The following is an 18188-nucleotide window of genomic DNA, read 5'->3' as shown; positions in this document are numbered from 1 at the left end:
AGAATTAGTGCTATTATAAAATACTCATATTATTTGATTTAAAAAGCCCCTCTGTTTGAATCAGCTCTTTGCTGTGAGACCCCCCCCAGCACTGCCCAGGGGTAACACAGGGGTAAGAGGTTCACTTGAGGGGGGGTTGGTTGTTTGTTTGAACAAAACTGCAACAAGGAAAGAAAACAGAGGCAGTAACGACCTTTTGTTTACAGAGATATAATATTGCCAGATTTGATGCTTTACAGGATTTTGCTAACTGCAGCAAAGCTCAGAAAGAATACAGAGCAGCTTTTAAAACTCCTCTCCATAAAAACAGCAATAAACCCCCAGGTAACATCCACAACAGGGAACCTGGAGCCACCAGGTAAGAAAGTGTTGGGTTTGTTCCTGTTATTTTATTTTTATTGCTGGCACCAGCACACACAAACACACATTTCATAAATGCCCTTGGCTGCACCCATGTAGGTCTTTCTGTCTTAATGACTGGTCTCTAATGAAATATTTGAAGGCACTGGGCTGTCTCACAGAACACTTCACACATAAATGCAAATCACAAAAGAAATGTGAGTGCTGTCTTTCAGGCAGCTGCAAGTCACTGTACAGTCTCCTATGGTTTGGTTTGATTTTGGTTTGGTTTGGTTTGTGGGTTTTTTTTAAAGAGCAGTTAATTGTGACTGCTTACAGTGCACTGGCAATGATTTCCCAGCTCTCCCTTTTCTCCTTTCAAAGGCTCTAGACCAAATTTATCAATATGCTTAAATTGCATGAGCAAACTGGTGACTTTTAGCACTCTGAAACTTGTCCTTTCAGAGGAGTAGAACTGCAGGAGTCTTTCCCAAGGTATCTTCCAGCCACTGGGACAACTACTGGGACTGAAGTGCTCCTGTCACAGAATCAGTAAGGCTGGAAAAGACCTCTAAGATCACTGTTATGTCTGAACATCAAACAAGATTCGGGGATTTAGGAGACAGTGAATCAGATTACACCTCTCACCACATCTTATCTGAAAAGGTATCTGGTCCTGGAATCAGGGTGGAGGAGTGAATGCCTCTCTATATCAGGTTTAATAATACTTTGGGTTCTAGATTTTCCTTCTCAGCTTTGCATGCATCAAAAATAACACAAGTTCCTGAGCTATAAAATCAGGGAAAGTACCTTCACCTCTGTTGGGAACCCTCCAAGCACTGTTCCCAAGGGAGCAGCTACAATGCTGAACAGCCACTCTCAGTGCACGAGACCCAGGATTTATCCGAAGTGCTGAATCAGTCAATAAACAGCACACAGCTCTTTTGTTTTGGGTGACAGGTTCTCAACACTTTTCAGAAAAAGCTGGGCTAGTGTACATAAAACAAATTAAAGCAGAGTGGATGTTTTAGATAGTCCAGTTTCTGCTCTGTGGATCTGCTGAGATTATTTGTCTGACTTCCAACCGTGGTCCTAATTCTGAAAACTTGGCAGGGAAGGCCAGACATCAGGAGGAGCATCTCACATTACTAAATATGTCAAATGAGGACAGAGAGCAGAGCTGAAAAATAATAAGCTCAGCAAGGCCAATCTAAAGGTGTGTCTTTATCTTCGAGGGCTTATCATTTAACAGGAGATGGGGCTATTTGGTTATCTTGCCCAGCACAGAGCCACAGCTCTGCTCCAGGGAACTGCTGGAACAGATTCTCCAGAGAATCTGCCTGGGTTTCATCCCTGTGCACAGCTGAAGAGCTTTTTCATTTGCTTGCCTCCATCTTTCACTGAGGCCATCTTGGTTTGTATTAAACATTTTGAGCATGGTGAGGTTTTTTTCAGCTATTTTTCTTCATTTACCAAACCATTCAGGTTTTAACTTTCTAAATTTCATATTACCTAACAGGCACTTTATCTGTTTTTTTAAAGTTGCATACTAGGAGAAAAACTACAGATCCCAGTTTGTGAATATCTAGATTAAAAAGATTCTTCAGTGTTAAAAAAAAAAGAAAAAAGGTTAAGGTGAAAGACAAATTTAAAAGAAACTCAAGAAAAACTTGCAGACCATTTCTATTCCAAATGTAAGTGTTGCAAGGAAGAAAGAGAAGATAAACAATATATTTATAGTAATGTAACAGTATGGCATCTGCAGTCTCTGCTTCTCCCTTTTTCAGTTCTCCTACCATGCATTTCTCCTCCCTCTTCTTCCTAGGGAGCCTTGAATCCATCTTCCTTCTTCTGAGTCCTGCAATTTTAACTCTAGAGTTCTCCATATTTCCTACCTGGTGTGGCTTTTTTCTTCCTCAGTATCAGAAGCAACCAAAGGGAAGGTTCTGTTGTAATCAATGTTATTGTTCTCTCTGACAGCCAGACACAAATGAGGGGGATTAGAGGTTAGAGAAGTGAGTCCTGACGTTCTGCACCCTGAGCACTCCTCTGATCCCACCAGTGCAAAGGTTACTGGTGGAACTGGGAAAGCTCCAGAGGTCCATAAGGTGCTGAAATGGCTTCATATGGTGACCAAAGGTTTGGAAAGCCTTTTACATAAGGAATTACCACAACTACAGTACTTCAGACTTGCATGGAGCTGACACAGAGTAGGAGGGAGGTTCTCTAAATCTTAGGTGGCTCAGAGACAGCAGGTGCAATGTCCACCAAATGACAGCTGTGGAACCAAATTTCAGACTGGGAGAGTCTTTCAGAAGGACACTGTGGGAGCTGAGAGCTCACACGGGGTCAGGGGAAAACTGGACATCCAGCCTGACTCAGGACAACCATTCCTATGTTCTTCTAATAGCAATCAGGCCTTTGGTTTGTAACTTGACTTTGTGGATGATCTGTAATTGAGAAGAACTCCATTTGCAGAAAGCAGGATAGTTTTGAAGTCGTAATGTTTAAGAGCACCATTTGCTTCAAATGCAAACCTGATTTTGGATCAGTGAGAGCTAAGTAAGTAGGGAAGTTCAATTACTCTAAATCATTTTCTAAGTACTAAAATGTGGGTATTTGAAAGACATATGAGGAGAAGGAAGAGTTCAGTCCTTGCTGCTGATGAAAAAGAAATATCAAAAATATTTTAGGAATCAATGGAACAACAGCTGCAATTTTCAGAAAAGGCTTATTTCTGATTATGGTCAATCAGGAAAAAAAATCAATGAATCATTTCCTTTTAAGGAAGATCTTTGTTTTCTAATTAATTTAATTCCTTTTGAAAAATCTTTTTCCCAAATGCTGAGTTATCTGTATTTTATCTCATTGGTTACTGTGCTGCTTTCAGTCTAATCCCAGCGAGCAGAAGTGAAAAAAATAAAAAAGCAGCAAAGGAGTCTGGCAGGAGAGTGAACTGTTCTCTCAGCATGTGCTTTCTGAACTGAGAGTGTGAAAGTAGCCATAAGCTGGCAAAAGTTCTGAAGCCATTCTGCATCTTTTGAGGTCACTGTTTTCTCTCCTAGACTGGTAGAAAGTGAAGTCAACCCCACAGTGGGTTGTCCCCAGAGTCCCTGAGCAGAAACAAACTGCATGTCCTTTCAGGACTGTGCAGCTGGAGGAGGTCAGATATGTTCCTCATCCAAACTGGGGTTCAGTGACACAGTGGAGGTGGGGAGGGAATTCTGTAGCTGCACAGTAAACAGGAACATTTCCTGCTCCAGATCTACCCTTGAATACTCCAGTTTTCCTCTTTTTATTGGTGAATGCAAGCGACGTTCCGCTTCGATCAAATGCCAACAAGATTGTCAAGAAGCCAACAGGCCCCTCCACTTCTGTGCACGACATTTAAACAAATTAAATCAAACTCAGGGAAGACTGAAACGTTCGACTTTTGCTGGACTGGGAGGTTGTAATCAACTAAAGCACTGGCTGTGTCTTCTACCCTGCTGCAGGATCCTGCTCTGCCTCTGCTGCAGTCAGAATTCCCTCAGTAATTGCAATCAGGTGGGAGCCTTCACCAGCTACTTGCTTTTCTCCTCCTCCCACAGAGGATCATTCCCAGGCCATCAGACAGGGCTCTGCTATTCTGCACCGGGGTGGTGAAAATCCTGGCGCTTCAGGGGCAGCCTTTACTCCACTGAACATTAACAGGTAAGTTTTTATTGGATTTGGACTCCTACTAAAACAGGTGAAACAGGAAATGGCTCTAATCCCTCTGGGGTTGGCTGGCAGTGAAATCCTCTCAGTGTCCCATGTTTTTAGGGAATGGAATCAGCAACAGCCATGCCAAGGAGTGACAAGTTGGCAGCGTCTGCTGTGCTCATCTTATGGAGCCACACTGGCCTTACTCTGCTTCTAAAACACACATCAGGACACCCCTGTGAGGCAGAGGGACTCTCAGAAAGGGTGGGAACAGAAATCCAGGGAAAAGGGTGAAAAGGTCTGTGTTACCTTTCTCAGAACATCTCTCCTGGAAGCAGAAGGCTTGTCTACACTTGTGACCACTCCAGTCAGCTGTGGCAATTTAAATTTACACCCTAACCTACGCAAGTGGAAGCAAGTTGAGATGCTCTAAGACATCACTAATGAAATCAAGGAGACACATTCACACACACAGATATGAGAACACGCAAATTCAGATATACTTATGTACATACATGCATGTATATGCTAAAATGAACCACTTAACTGATGTGTACCATGACAGGGATTGCTTTTTTGTTATTTTAAGTACTTTTTATTCTATTCTATTAGAAGCAAATTGTACAATGGAGCCTGACATGTTAAGTATCATTTCAGAAATCAGGTAATAAGTGCACCAGCTCCTCAGTAAGTGTCTCCCCACTTTGTCTTTGGTTGATTTTCTGATATCAGTTTCTTACTCAAGCACCTTAAACAGCATTCATATGAAAGGGAACTGAAAGAAACCAAAAACTTGGTCTTCAAATACAATTTTTTTCCCCTAGTTTGTTCTTCTAGAAGTACAAAGTTTGCAACTGTGGAGTAAAGCACTGAGACTCCTGGAGGAAAAGGTTTTAGAGAAGACTCATGGAGGAAAAGGTTTTAGAAAGAACAGCACATTTCCCTGAAAATGTGTAGTAAGCTGAAAATCAGCTTCAGACTTTCAGTTAACCAAGAAAAAACCCCAAACCTTACCATGCTAAATATAGTTAAAGATCACTTTTACTTTTTAAAGATCACAGTGTCAGTTCTCCTGTGAGAACCACCACGGTTTTCCCTCTGCCAGAAAGAATTGATTGGGCATTTTCTCCAGGGAGACCCGGAGCAGCACTGGCTGTTTCTTCCATTCTTTTCAAGCACTACATAGACATGTCATCCAGGAACTTTCCCAAAGCTTTGTGAGAAAAAAAAAAAAAAAAAAAAATCACACTGCTGTGCTAGGGATACACACAGAGAATTCAGTAAGTGATATGTTGATTAAAAGATTCCTTGTGGATTTTTTTTTTTTTGAACTGTCGGCTCGAATCTGTTCCTTCCACTCTGGAGACCAACAAGATTTCCTTTGTGCATTTTTCACGTCTGCTGGTTCAGAAACGGGCATCCAGTCAGACAGTGTGTTTTGCAAATGATGCAATATGAAGACTTCACTTTTCTGCCTCTTTTAGACAAAAGGTAATGTAACTCCTAATTTTCCCTTCTCCTGCAGAATGTCACTGCTCTGTGCTCCAGGACCCAGATCACACTCACACTTAAATCCCACAATCTGATCTCCCACTGGAGAATCCTGCACTAAAACTGGGAATTGTTTCACATTGTAAGTGTTCCTCTAATTATACTATCAGAGATTATTTTAACACATTCATTTCATACCTTTTAGCATCCCTTTGACCACAAGCAATCAAAAAAGCACAGGAGGTGGAGACAACACCAAATGAGTGGCAACTGATCCAAACCAAAGAATTGAAAAAAAGCCCACGCTGCTGACTCTGGATCAAGATTCATTCATGCATGCAAGGCAGCAGCAGATTGATTACTTTTTGGCCTCTTGGCACATTTACAGTTAAATTGCTTCATTTGTAACGGAATCGATATTTCTAATTACATCAATTACAGTATTAAAAATATAATGATCCACAAGAGAAGCGAAACAAGGATACAACCCAGTGTTTTGGATGTGTTCCAGTACAGCTTTCAGCTCAAGGTACATTCTTTATGCAAATAAAAAACCAGAAACATGACAATGTTGGGTCCCTGGGACCTTGGGCAGCCGTCTCGTCTCCACGTCCCTGCTCTGAGACAGGCTCAGATGTGTCCCAGGATAGCCAGACATTCCCAACAGGTGTTTGTTTAACCCAGCCACTGGAAGACTGATTCTACACTCACATTTAAAAATCAACGCTTTTCAATGCTCATTAAAATAAACCCACCACGGTTTTCACCTCAGCTTCTGAACTGATCTCCCCATCCCACAGCGTCCCCGGAAGGAAAGAGAGCCAGGGTAAAAGGTGGAGCACAGAAAGCTGGCCTGAGAAGCATATGTAGCATGAGCATATGGAGGAGCAAGGTCATGCTGCCAAAGCCAGAGAAACTGCAGATCCAGGTGAAGGAAAAAACCAGCAGAGAAGAAGCCATAGCCAGGCATGGGGATCTCTGACTTGCTGAGCAACACTCAAGAGCAGAGAGAGAGGTGAACCAGGGGAGAAAAATTGAATGTGTTCATTGTTTTGCCAAAACCTGCGTATTTCTAGTGCTAGTTAAAAGGTGAATGTTTCTGTGATCCTTAGAAAATCGATGTTTTCTGCTTTACACAATGACAAATTCCCTAAGAGGAAAATCATGAACAAGGTGTTCAATGCCCACAACTCTCCCAGAGACACGGATAGGAAATACATGCACTCAGCACCAAAGGAAATTAAGACATACTTATCCAATGGTAATGGCACTTCCCAATCCACTGGGAAAAAAAAGGGTATTCATTTGTACAACTTTGCTTAGCCCAGTGCTTTTCAATGCTGCAGCATTTTGAGCACAGGTCACAGGGATGGGCTGACTGTGGAAATGCACCTCCATAAACCCAGAACTGGGAAGTTCTGTGTCCCTCACAGTTGTGGGAGAGAGCAGTTACACACTGGATTCAGTGGCACACCTCACACCCCACTCCTGCTCTGTGTCCCCAACACTGGAACCCAAAATGAAGATCCATCCAAGGGACTGATCCCAGACAGCCTGGTGGGGAAACACTTGGCTTGGCATAATTATTTTCACACCATATAGATTAATCTGAGTACTTAAATTCTGCTTGTGAGTTCCTAACTAACATTTCTGGGCTGCAGAGTTTCTAATTACAAGTATTACCATTTCTAATCTCCTGAAGCCCTGCCTGCTGTGTCTGCATCCGAGTCATCACATTACAAGGCCCTCTATTGTCTCACTGCATTCTTCTCAGGCCTTCAGATGTTAATAAACTAGAATAATGAAACAGGAGGATAACAGTAGGATGATAGTACATTTTAATTTAAAATGGAGGGCTTTCTAGTAATGGGGGACACCTGAAAACTAATGCAGGCTTAACATAGGCAGACATTTGAAAATACTGAGATTTCCTGATCCCACCACAGAGAACCAGAGCTGGAGCAAACAGGGAAGGAAACAAAGGTGGAGATCACTGACAAATCTGGATTAACACAGGCACTAGAATGCCACTAAAATAAACACAACACACTCCCTGCTCTTTGCCAGCCTTTGGAGTGGTCTGTGGAGCACCCAGGAGACACACACTCCACCCTTTTGATACTCCCAAACCTGCCAGACAGTGAAGAGACACAGAACAGAAAGCACAAAGTACTTTTGGAATTTGTGACAATAAAGCCTTACGGTATGAAAACACAGTAAGGGAAAGGCAATATAATTGTGGTACAAATCAATAGAGTCTAACTGCAGGGACGATATTAATGTTGTTACACACTTAATCCATGGCTGAATTTGTCTTAGTGAATTGTTAATGTTCTTTCTAAAACAAACAGGCCAGGTAACTTTGCTTCTTTCTGCCTTGGCAAGCTCCTTTCATTACATCTCCACATCCCTCTGAAATAAGGCACACCATGACCAGTTTTTAAATCTACAAAGCTAAAAACCTCTACAGTGGGGAAGAGGAGCAGCAGAAAATTATAGTTCACATGCGTAAAGTACAGCCTGCCAAGAGCAAAAAAGTTTTAATTTGTCGATGCTGGGCTGTGGATTTGGAGTGCCAAAATTATTAAGGGCAGGACACTGCAGTGAGTAGCAGGAACAAGAGCTGCTCATGAACCTCACTGTACACAGCACTGATCAAAGCCAGCTTTGAGAGGGCACAGAACAATGAGATCCTCCTTCAAAGGGGAAAAGAAGAGAACTTGTGGAAAGGAACTGGCCAAATCCTCATGATAACGAGAGAGAAATGCCTGATCCTTTGATAACAAGCCTCCTTGAACAGGGAGAGAACAATGTGACCACTTCCACCCTCCACCTGCAGCACTTAGGGTGAACCAGTCACCTCTGGGGACAGGGAACACTGGACCAAAACATACCTACTCCCCTTTCCTGACCCCATGGCAGTGGCTGAAGGAATCACCACTATTGGAGCTGCACAGTCCATCACTGAAGCAGCTTTACACGTCATGGGGCTTCATCCTGGACTAACCAACTTTAGGAGCCACTCCTCTTGCAACACAGAAAGCTCAGTCCACAAAGACTATAAAACTGATCTCTGGTGATGTCAGAGAAGAAGGAAAAACTGGGGTTAAACATCAGAGCCCGTGTTATTTCATTTATCCTTATGCACCCTGTAATACACAATTACTGAGTGAGACCACAGGAGGGATAAGGTGAGGTTGTTTTAGATGCTTTAATTGTGCATCTCTGTAGCTAAATAAAGCTTTAGGCATTCTTTGAGTTGACCTTGGATTTCTCAGTTTTACTAGTCTTGTTTTTTAAAAGCAATATCCTGTAGTGATTTTTACTTTAAGATTACTTACACATGCTTTCAAGGTTTAAACCACTTTACTATTCCCATCTGTAAGGGAATAACAAAGGGAGAAAATTTACACTCCAAAATTCTTGATAAAAATAGGGAATATGTTCAACTTCCATCTTTCTTATTTTCTAACCAATAATAATAATAAAATCTACTGGTGTCCCTCCTGTCCCATATCTCATTTCTTTCCTCTGCCTGTGAGATCTAACATTATCACAGATGTACAATATAACATATTCCAGCTCATGCAAACAAAAGCAGCACAAAGAAAAAAAGTACCCGGCAGTTTCGAGTCATTCTTCGCAAATAACAGTAACAAATCATCTCCCAAATGAGCTTGATTTTCACCAGCACTTTGATTGCCTATTATGCTAGGTGGATTTTGGGGTTTTTTTCCGAACAATCGTTATTTCGGAGTCACACGGACACCACCGTTCAACCCTTACACTGTATTGTCTCCCCCTGATATATTCCTCTTCCTTCCCTCCTTTCCCACTTCACATCACTCTTTGTTCTGCCTGTGCAGAGGAGAAACCCAGTGGGACATGACTGGAGGCAATAAGGACGGCAGTAAAGCAGCAGGGCTCTGTGCAGTGAAGTCTGTTGCAAACTCTATTGCTTACCCAGGTGCCCCTTAGATTGGCTCAGAGAATTCCTCCCTCTCATCCTAAAGAAATCTCCCTGAAGGTTGAACCACTTGGCTCTCAGGGAGCTCTGGAAACTCACACGAGAGTGGCAGTTTCGGGAGAAATTCGAGGGACTTTGCTTTGTTAATGAGAAGAGGCTTGAAGCGCACTCCTATAAAACTCTCTTCAAAACACACTCTTTAAAACACTCCCTCTTTGAGCAGGGACAGAGGGGAGTAAAGGACCCCTTTGTATAAAGGAAACATCTTTTCAAAGTGGCCAGTTTTAACTAAAAATGCTGGTAATGCCACTAAATGCTCTTAAAAACCTTAATTCAAAGCAACGGAGCTGCTCCTGTTTGTGTGCTCCCCAAATTTTCCCATGCATGTGTGAATATCAGGACAACAAATCCAAGCGTAGCAATAACATGACTGGCTTTCTCAGACCTTCTGAGCTTTCTGTTACCTCTCCCAGACCCCTCAGGTCATGCTGAAAACCATTGATGCAGTTATATCCTTTTCCACAGGAGTCACAATAAAGCACCAGTAATAGAGTCCTAATGGAGCCCATTCCTTCCTGGAAACCCACAGAATTTCTCAAACACTGAGCAATTACATCACACCCCATCCTTTACAAAATACCCTGATATGACTATGATTATTACTTCTGTAGAGGACACGGGTTTAGGATTATCAACAGAGGCAATCCATAGGCTGAGGTGTATTTCCCAGACAGTCCAAAACATGTCCTGAATAGCTCCTGGGGTCAATCAGAACTAAGGGCACTTGGCACTGTGTAGCCAGATATGTCTTTTCTCACCTCACAGAAAAAGCTGGTTTCAGGGGCAGGAACTGAGCCAAGACTCTGCTAAGAAGTGAGTTTATAAGAAAAAGACTATAGAAAATGGATCTGGAAAGCCAACATCCAGTGAAAAACATCACTGAACTCAGGACACTTTGCAAGACTGTTTCACCCAGGCACTCTGATCTGGGAATTACAAAACTCTTCAAGTTAAGTGACAGGACCCAGGGAATGGCTGGAGCTGTGTCAGGGCAGGCTCAGGTTGGATCTCAGGGAAAGGTTCTTCCCCCAGAGGGTGGTTGGCACTGCCCAGGCTGCCCAGGGCAGTGGGCACAGCACCAAGGCTGCCAGAGCTCCAGGAGGGTTTGGACAACGCTCTCAGGGACAGGGTGGGATTGTTGGGGTGTCCTGGGCAGGACTGGATGGCCCTTGTGGGTCCCTTCCAGCTCAGGGTATTCTGTGACTATATGATTCCAGTAAATCTCAGGGGGGGTAGATACTGCCAATGCATCTTAACTGAGGCAAAGAATCGGAAGAAATAAACTGAAATTCACTCCAATCTCTTTTCCAGCCACTTTTCAGACGTCCAGGAAGGATCTTCAAACATCTGTGCTCTCCCTGCCTTAAAACATGAAGACTAATGAGCGAAAGCTGATTTTTCTACTGTTATGCCAAATCAGAGCTGACTTTGGACTCCAGTTTCAGAGGTGTGTGAATCACAACAGTCCCGTTCTCATTCACATGCATAACAACGCAGCTCCCATTAACACCACCGGGAAGACAAACGAGCCTGGAAAAGGAGGGTTTTCTTCAACCAAAATAACATCATGCGAATCTACTTTTAGCCTTTAATGGCAAAGCAACACCCTGGAGGGTCTTTTACCGTAGATGTTCAAAATTACAGCTGAAACAACACCTGCACAGCCGTTTTAAAAAAGTAAAACGTCTTATATAATTTTAAAGCTGGTTTTCCTACTTGCTCCTTGCTGCCCAAAAAGTGTAGCTGCAGTATTCTATATGCCCTCCCCATGCAATATGAATTCAGATGGTGGCTGACAGGGGGAGATTTGGAAGTAAGATTTATCTCAAAGCATGTTTCCATGTTTACACACTCAGCATCGTTTTTCATTTCCACCTTTAACCATTATTCCTCCCTGGCAGTAGAAGTCAGGTTCTTAATTATGTGGAATTTTTCATTGTAATGAAAGGAAACATAAAGATCCTTGTGAACACATTCACATTTATAACTTATTTACAATGTGTTTTCAGGGTTCCAATAATTCATAGTGCTAAAGGTGGAAGACTCCACACACTAGCTGCAGTATTAATGCTTTGAAAAATTATTAGCCAAACTAGGAATTTTATTAGTCAGCTTTTCATGTTAGATGTGCTCTGCTGGGATTTTGCTATATCAATGCTTACTTCATGTTCTGACAATTTTTCTAACTAGCCTGAGATATTATTGTATTAGATGATGATTTACTCATTCTATTAAGCCCTGACAATAAATACATTTTATGCTAAATTAGTTCTTCCTTAAAAATACTTTCTTTCCGATAGAGAAAAAAAAAAGAGAAAAGAACTCTGTTCCATTTAAGACAGAAAAGTAAACCACTGCAAGATCTGAAAGATAAGAAATGTATTAATTGTCCACCCTTTTCAGGAAAGAAATATTATATTTTTTAAAGTGATAATGAGCTTCCTTTGAGGGCAAACTCACAAGGGGATCTCCTATCTGTAAGTTCTCCTGCCAAAGAGCAGAGTGTTGCAGGAAAGTCTCAGTGCCTCTTTTGGGGGTTGTTTCCGATGTAAAGAGGAGCAGTATTTAACTGTTAGTTGTGCCATAAGAAACTGGGAGTCGTGCTCTTGACACTCTAGGCAAGACCTATTTGCACTGGACTCAGAAATGTTGATCATACTATTGCAGCCAGGGCCATCTGTGCTAAAACCAAACACAGCCTCCCTGCTGAAGTCAGGAAAAATCACAGGTATTTGTAGATTGTTTTCCTAAGTGCCTACTTCCATTGCACTACCTGCATCATTTTCATGAGGAAGGTATTACTGGCTCCTTATTTCAGATTACTGGCATGTAGGCTCAGATTTTATCCTATCAAAGGAAATATGGGTCGATACCTGCCTTAATCTAGAAACAACAGAGGGAATGCCATGCAGTGTCTGGCAAGGTATTCATCTTCCTATCACATTAGGATTTGGAAAGGTGGCTTTCATATCCCACTGTATAATTTCTACTTTTGAGTGATGGCTACCCAGCAATAGATGTCTGACCCTGCTCCTCCCTGGCTGATGATGTAAAACACTGCTGCCAGACTGGTGGGATAATGAGATTTTATTTGAACGCTGGATTTCTGAACACCCAAGGACTCACTATCCTGACCCCTTCAGGATATTTTGGCATGAGCACCTCCAAAATCAAGCACAAGAAACACAGATCTCTTGTTCTTTGTGTCCTCAGATGGGGCAGACACATCTGCAGCCAGGACAAACCAAGGGTGTAAGATTTGATCTGTGTAAAGTCAGACAACACTAGCAGAGAGCAAAATCACATTATCAGCATTTAAGGTTACTTAGACACTTTTCAGGGCACTTTGCTTGGTCCTCAACTTAAATAAATCAGTGTAACTCCACTGATCCACCAATTTATGTGCCCTGTTTACTGTCTTTTGACCAAGCATCTCAGAGAAACTTCTCACCTATAATTCTTGCCTCTGATTCTGGTTTATTCTCACGAGCATGAACATTTGATAATGCTCTGTGATTAGATTAGCTGATATTGCAGTAATTTATGGTCAATATAAGTCTGGTCTACACACACAGAAATTACACTGGTTTAACTAAATCGGTTTCTAAATCAATTTACCTAAATTGGAGCAGCTTCCAAGCGAGGGCACATAAATTGGTTTCAGAATGGCTAATATCATGTTAGTTTAATTCAGTTTTAAGAATGTCCACACAGGGGGGTTACAGTGATTTTATTAAATTGATTTAGAAACCAATTTATTTCAACCACTACTATTTCTGTGTAGGCCAGGCTACAGAGACAAGTGCAAACTGCAAAATGCCACATTAATTGTCACCATTACTGCTCCCAGGAACTAAAGAAGGAATTAGTTTGAATAAAGTTTTCATTTGTTAATGAACAGCACACTGGGCCAGAATAAAGCTAATAAACAGTGTTTTGTTTTCATGATGGTTTTCCTCAGGGCAGCTGATATGCCATTAGTGATGAAATGTCACACGTTGTTACATTGCAGCCACAGTGTGAAAAGGTTAAAATGTAAATATATTTAAACATCTTGGGGCGATTGTGATTATTGCTAATTTTTACTTATATTACAACAGAAGAAAAAAAAAAACCACAACTTTACTTTCCATTTGTAACGTTTATGTTTTCCCTGAATTTTACATTTTGGATAACCTAAAGAATTTAATGCTTATTTATTTCAACAGGCATGGTAAGAAACCAGTCCTTTATTTTAAATATAAAACCTAGAGATTGTTTAATGCTGTGGTGATGAAAGACTGAGGTGATTCCCCTTCCATCCTCATCATCTACAACCCGACAAAGGCATCTGAGTAGTGGTTGAAGATGTGCATAAACTGAATATTCACACACTTCCAGCGCTAATTGCAAGGCAAAGGGCAGAACTCAAGTTTCCTGACAGGAGGGCAGTCCCCTCAGTAACAGCGACCTGAGCTTGAAGAGAGGTCAAACGCCTTTTGATGGGGAGGATATCGGAAAACAGCCGGGTTAGAACTCCCTTGTATTCTCTCTTGGTCCCTGGGATACAATCGTGATGTCATGGGATATAATCGTGATGTCATGGGATATAATCGTGATGTCATGGGATATAATCACGATGTCATCTACGAGGAACAGCACATTCCTGTGAGATGCTGCTCACAGTCCCCACGCCTCAAAATGATTTCACACCAGAGAGTTGGGAGTGAGTGCAGAAGAACTGATTCTGTCCCTCTTTCTCCATAATATCCAGGAAGCCACTGAACAGGGATGCTCACAGGGCATTGAAGTGCAAATGTCACTTGAATAGCCTGGACAGATGGGTCTTTTCACGGAGAGATTAGAGCGTGGCTCTGTGTCCTGGGGAGCCAGGCAGGCAAGGCTCCTCTGTACAGTGGCACACAAAATGTCTTTGGGGCTCCTAGATGGAAGCAGGTCTTGTTCCTTGCTCAGGGTTCTCACATCTCTGGCAGGTACTTCTTTGATCACCACATTTAGAAAACGCAAGGATTTTTTGCCGAGCTCTGGGAGGGTCTTGGAGACGAACAGCTATTCCCGTCAGTCGTGACATGCCCTGTCCTCTCCCCTTCCCTTCACACACACCGCATCTTTCACAAGGCTCCTTCCAGAGCAAGACGGGTCCCAGGGCTGTCCCCCTCCATCCTCCACCTCCCAGCTCCGGTCCCAGGAGCTGCAGACTTTGTGGCTGCCGTGTCTCAAATTCTTACCATCCTCGGCTGTCTCGCTGCCTTTCAAGGACCCGATTAATTACTTCGCGTTTACAAAGCCCTTTGAAGATGAAAAGAGCTTTAATATCAGTGGTAAGTACCATGATTATTTACTCTTCTGGCTTTCCCCTCTTTGTCCTAGTAGACAGAAACTGGTGACCACCTGGATTTTGATGTATGACCACAAAATTGGCCTGTGGAATTCAGCAGCACCTGACACACACACTCTGTCCTGCCACGCCGAGGAGATCACGTTTCATTCTGTCATCACATTCTCGTGTGGTGGCCCAGACTGTCTCCAGGCAGGCACAGCATTTCAGTGACATGTATTTAACAACCAAACACTGCTGCTGGTTTTACAACTATTGTTTTCTCACAGCCTGAGGTGCAACACAGGCATGATAGCACCAAGAACAAGGTAGAGGCGAAGGGATGTGAAAGGCAAAGGAAGAACTTTTAAGAGAACTCAGAGAAATGCTCATTTCTTTATGAACACCTTGTCCCAGGAAGGGCAGCTGAAGGGATTAAAAAGATTGCTACCAAAAAATGCAGAAAAAGATGATGTAGTTGATTTATGCTGCTTCAATCTTGCTCCCTGGCAGACCAGCCTGCAATCCACACCTGAAACACCAAAGTCACAGAAACATCTACAGGATTGCCATGAAGACTTTGACTTATTTGAGAATTACACTAAGCTTCCGTTTCTTTGCACAGCATTCAGTACACGGAACATGTAATTTGCTTCAACTCAAAAATTCCCTTTCTCCAAAGTTCAGTCTTACTCCAAGGCTTTCCAAACAGAGGATTAAAGGGAGATATTGCCCCTTGCAAAACAAACACCTTCCTTGAGGCTGCAAATGAGAAATTCCTCAAAACCAACTCAGCTTTGAGCTTCCCAGGTAGGCTGGCACAGCCATGGGCTCCCTTGGCTGTAACTGCAAGTTTCCTGACAGCTACTGAATGAGCAGAAAAATGTCAACTTTGAATGGAAAAAAAAAAAGAAAACAATAACAAATGCCTCCTAAGTGCACAGCTGCCTGAAACACAGGTGCCAGCATTAGCAATAAGGGAACAAACCAGTATTTTCACATCATAAGGTGCTGCCTGCTACAGTTTAAGTGTAAGTGTAAGATGTGATTAGCTGCAAACAGGTAGGGCTGCTCTTGCTGAGTGTTCAAATACAAAAGGAAGCTGATGGATACATAAATAAGTTTGGTGTGACTGCACAGGCAACACACACTCAGCTTGCCTAGAGCCCAAAGCCTCACCTGCTCGAGCCATAAATCACCCCCCTGGCACCACATTTAGACCCAGGGCCGTGGAATTACTCTACAGACAGTCCTTGACTGCCTCTAACATGTCTCACAATTAAAGTCCAGTAAGAGTTTCAGTGTGTAGTATTCTGGTATTCCAAAATAAGCTCTTCTGAATCAGATGGAAAGCCGTGTTCCAAATGAATTTTTAAAGGATCCAGTTAAAACTCCCTGATGCTGGAGGGCTGGCATTTTGCCCCATTAAACACGCTTGTCTTGTAAGAAGTTCCATGCAACATAGATGAAATTCAGAGCTCTATCTGCACGAGAGGAGGAGGCTGCAGGCATTTAAGGGGCTTTTCTGTTTGATCTGAGTGCAGCGCAGGCACGACGAGCGCTCGTGGATGTGCTGTGGAGAGTTGCATCTGTCCTTGGTAATTGGGAGCACAAGTCCATCTGCCAGGATGTGTTTGGTAAATCTCTTTGCAGGCTGCCATTTTGTGAGCAAGGACATACATCCACATCCCCCTCGGTGACCCCTCCCTAAAACCATTCGTAGAACCTGCCAGCTGTTCGTTTCTCTGACTCATCCTCCAGTTATCCTTAAGGAGAGAGTGGAAAGAGGGGAAAAAACCCCTACACGCTTACACATAGGCATGTGCAGCCACAAGGAAGATGAGGGGGGCAAGAAGGCATCCCCTGGACAGTGGAGAGTTGCATATTTCTGGTGGAGAAATGGCCAGGCAGCAAATCACCTGCCACTGAGCTCTGCTGCAGCACCAGCACAGCCTGCACTCTGGCTTTTTTCCCTTCCCCTTTGCTCCATTCCTTCTGGAGCTGTCCAGCTTGATAAGCCATCCTCTAGGTAGAAGAAGGATAAAATGCACAAAGTGAAGTAAAAGACACAAAATCTCAGTGAAGAACCTTCCAAGAATGAACTGGTGCAAAATTCCGCTCTTAATTACATTAATATTAAAACACTTACTGGAAGATACTGTAAGAGCAATTCTTTCTGAGCACTTCAGCAGATGAGCATGGCTTTCCTTCTCCCACTTCAGAGTGCTCTTTATTAACTTTTTAAATGTTTTAATTGTTTCTAATGTTTCATCTAAGAGGAACGTCTTGTAGTGGAGGAAGCCCGTTTGGTTGGGGTTTTTCATGAGTAATTCTCAATGGAAATGCTCATCATTAGAAATCTGACCTTACATTTAAAGAGCTGCGAGGGAAAAAAGCATAATTAATTAGACACATTATTTTTCCTCCAGCATATTTTAAAAATTAGCAGCTGGAGAATGAAGGAGATGGGGCTGATCCTGCAGCCCTTTCACACAATAGCTGTTGCACTGATGGCTCTGGGAATGCAGACGGGGGCAGAAGGATCAGGCCCTAAAGCCTAAGCCAGGCCTGTGCACAGGCACAGATCAGGCCTCTTGCCATAGTATCCCGAGCACTCTCATTCCCTACTGAAGTCAATGGGAACAAGAGAGGCACTTTATGGGTACAGGATTTAAAATCCCCAGTGTTTTATGGCACACAGGGCACCAGCTCTCCACCCCTGCACACACCAGCTCCATCCTGCACAGTGCTACTGATTTTAATTGGGTGCCATGTCACCTTACTCCAGCACAGCAGAGCTGAGAAGCAGGTCCTGGATATCTAATCCACCAGCAACTGTACTTCAAGCACCTCTTTATTTGCATTTCTATCCCGAGGCATCATTGATCATGAGAACTACTCAGTACACAGGATTTTATAGAGTTTTATGCTCCTGACATTTCACCATTCCAGTAACTACCTCTCAAACCATGAGTGAGATTTTGATCTGAGCCTCAAGACTCGGCTGTGTTGTCTGCTCAGTCCCAGCTCACGCAGATGGAAATACCTTCCATGCTTCAAAAATCATCACTTTCGAGATCTCCGACTGTCATTTCATTCTCACTACTACAGAGATAGAACAGCAACTTCATGGCTGCCTGGCTCGTGCAATCAGAGAATAACAATTCAAGTTCAGGCCAAAACTGTCTTAATTATAGGTCTGGTGGGCAGAGCTCTAACTGGAAATCTGGATTAAATGCTACCAATCCTTTGAAACATTCTCTGCATGAGGATGATGCAACCCTTTTTCCCTTATCTTTCGTCAGCTTCATTTAAATCTTCATGTCAGGA

General features: G+C 42.8%; 1 long non-coding RNA gene across 1 annotated transcript; it reads left to right on the top strand.

Moving 5' to 3' along the window:
• Positions 1-3835: 3835 nt before the first annotated feature.
• Positions 3836-11806, top strand: LOC120324248. The gene is made up of 3 exons (XR_005565412.1): positions 3836-4032; positions 5549-5656; positions 10853-11806. It is a non-coding gene; the product is annotated as an uncharacterized LOC120324248 (long non-coding RNA).
• The last annotated feature ends 6382 nt before the right edge of the window (positions 11807-18188 follow it).

This window comes from Pipra filicauda, unplaced genomic scaffold (assembly GCF_003945595.2).
Source record: "Pipra filicauda isolate LSUMZ 115617 unplaced genomic scaffold, ASM394559v2 scaffold471_size599564_pilon, whole genome shotgun sequence".
Classification (NCBI taxonomy): Eukaryota; Metazoa; Chordata; class Aves; order Passeriformes; family Pipridae; genus Pipra; species Pipra filicauda.
Note: the sequence above shows the minus strand (reverse complement) of the source record. Positions and strands in the feature narration are given on the sequence as shown.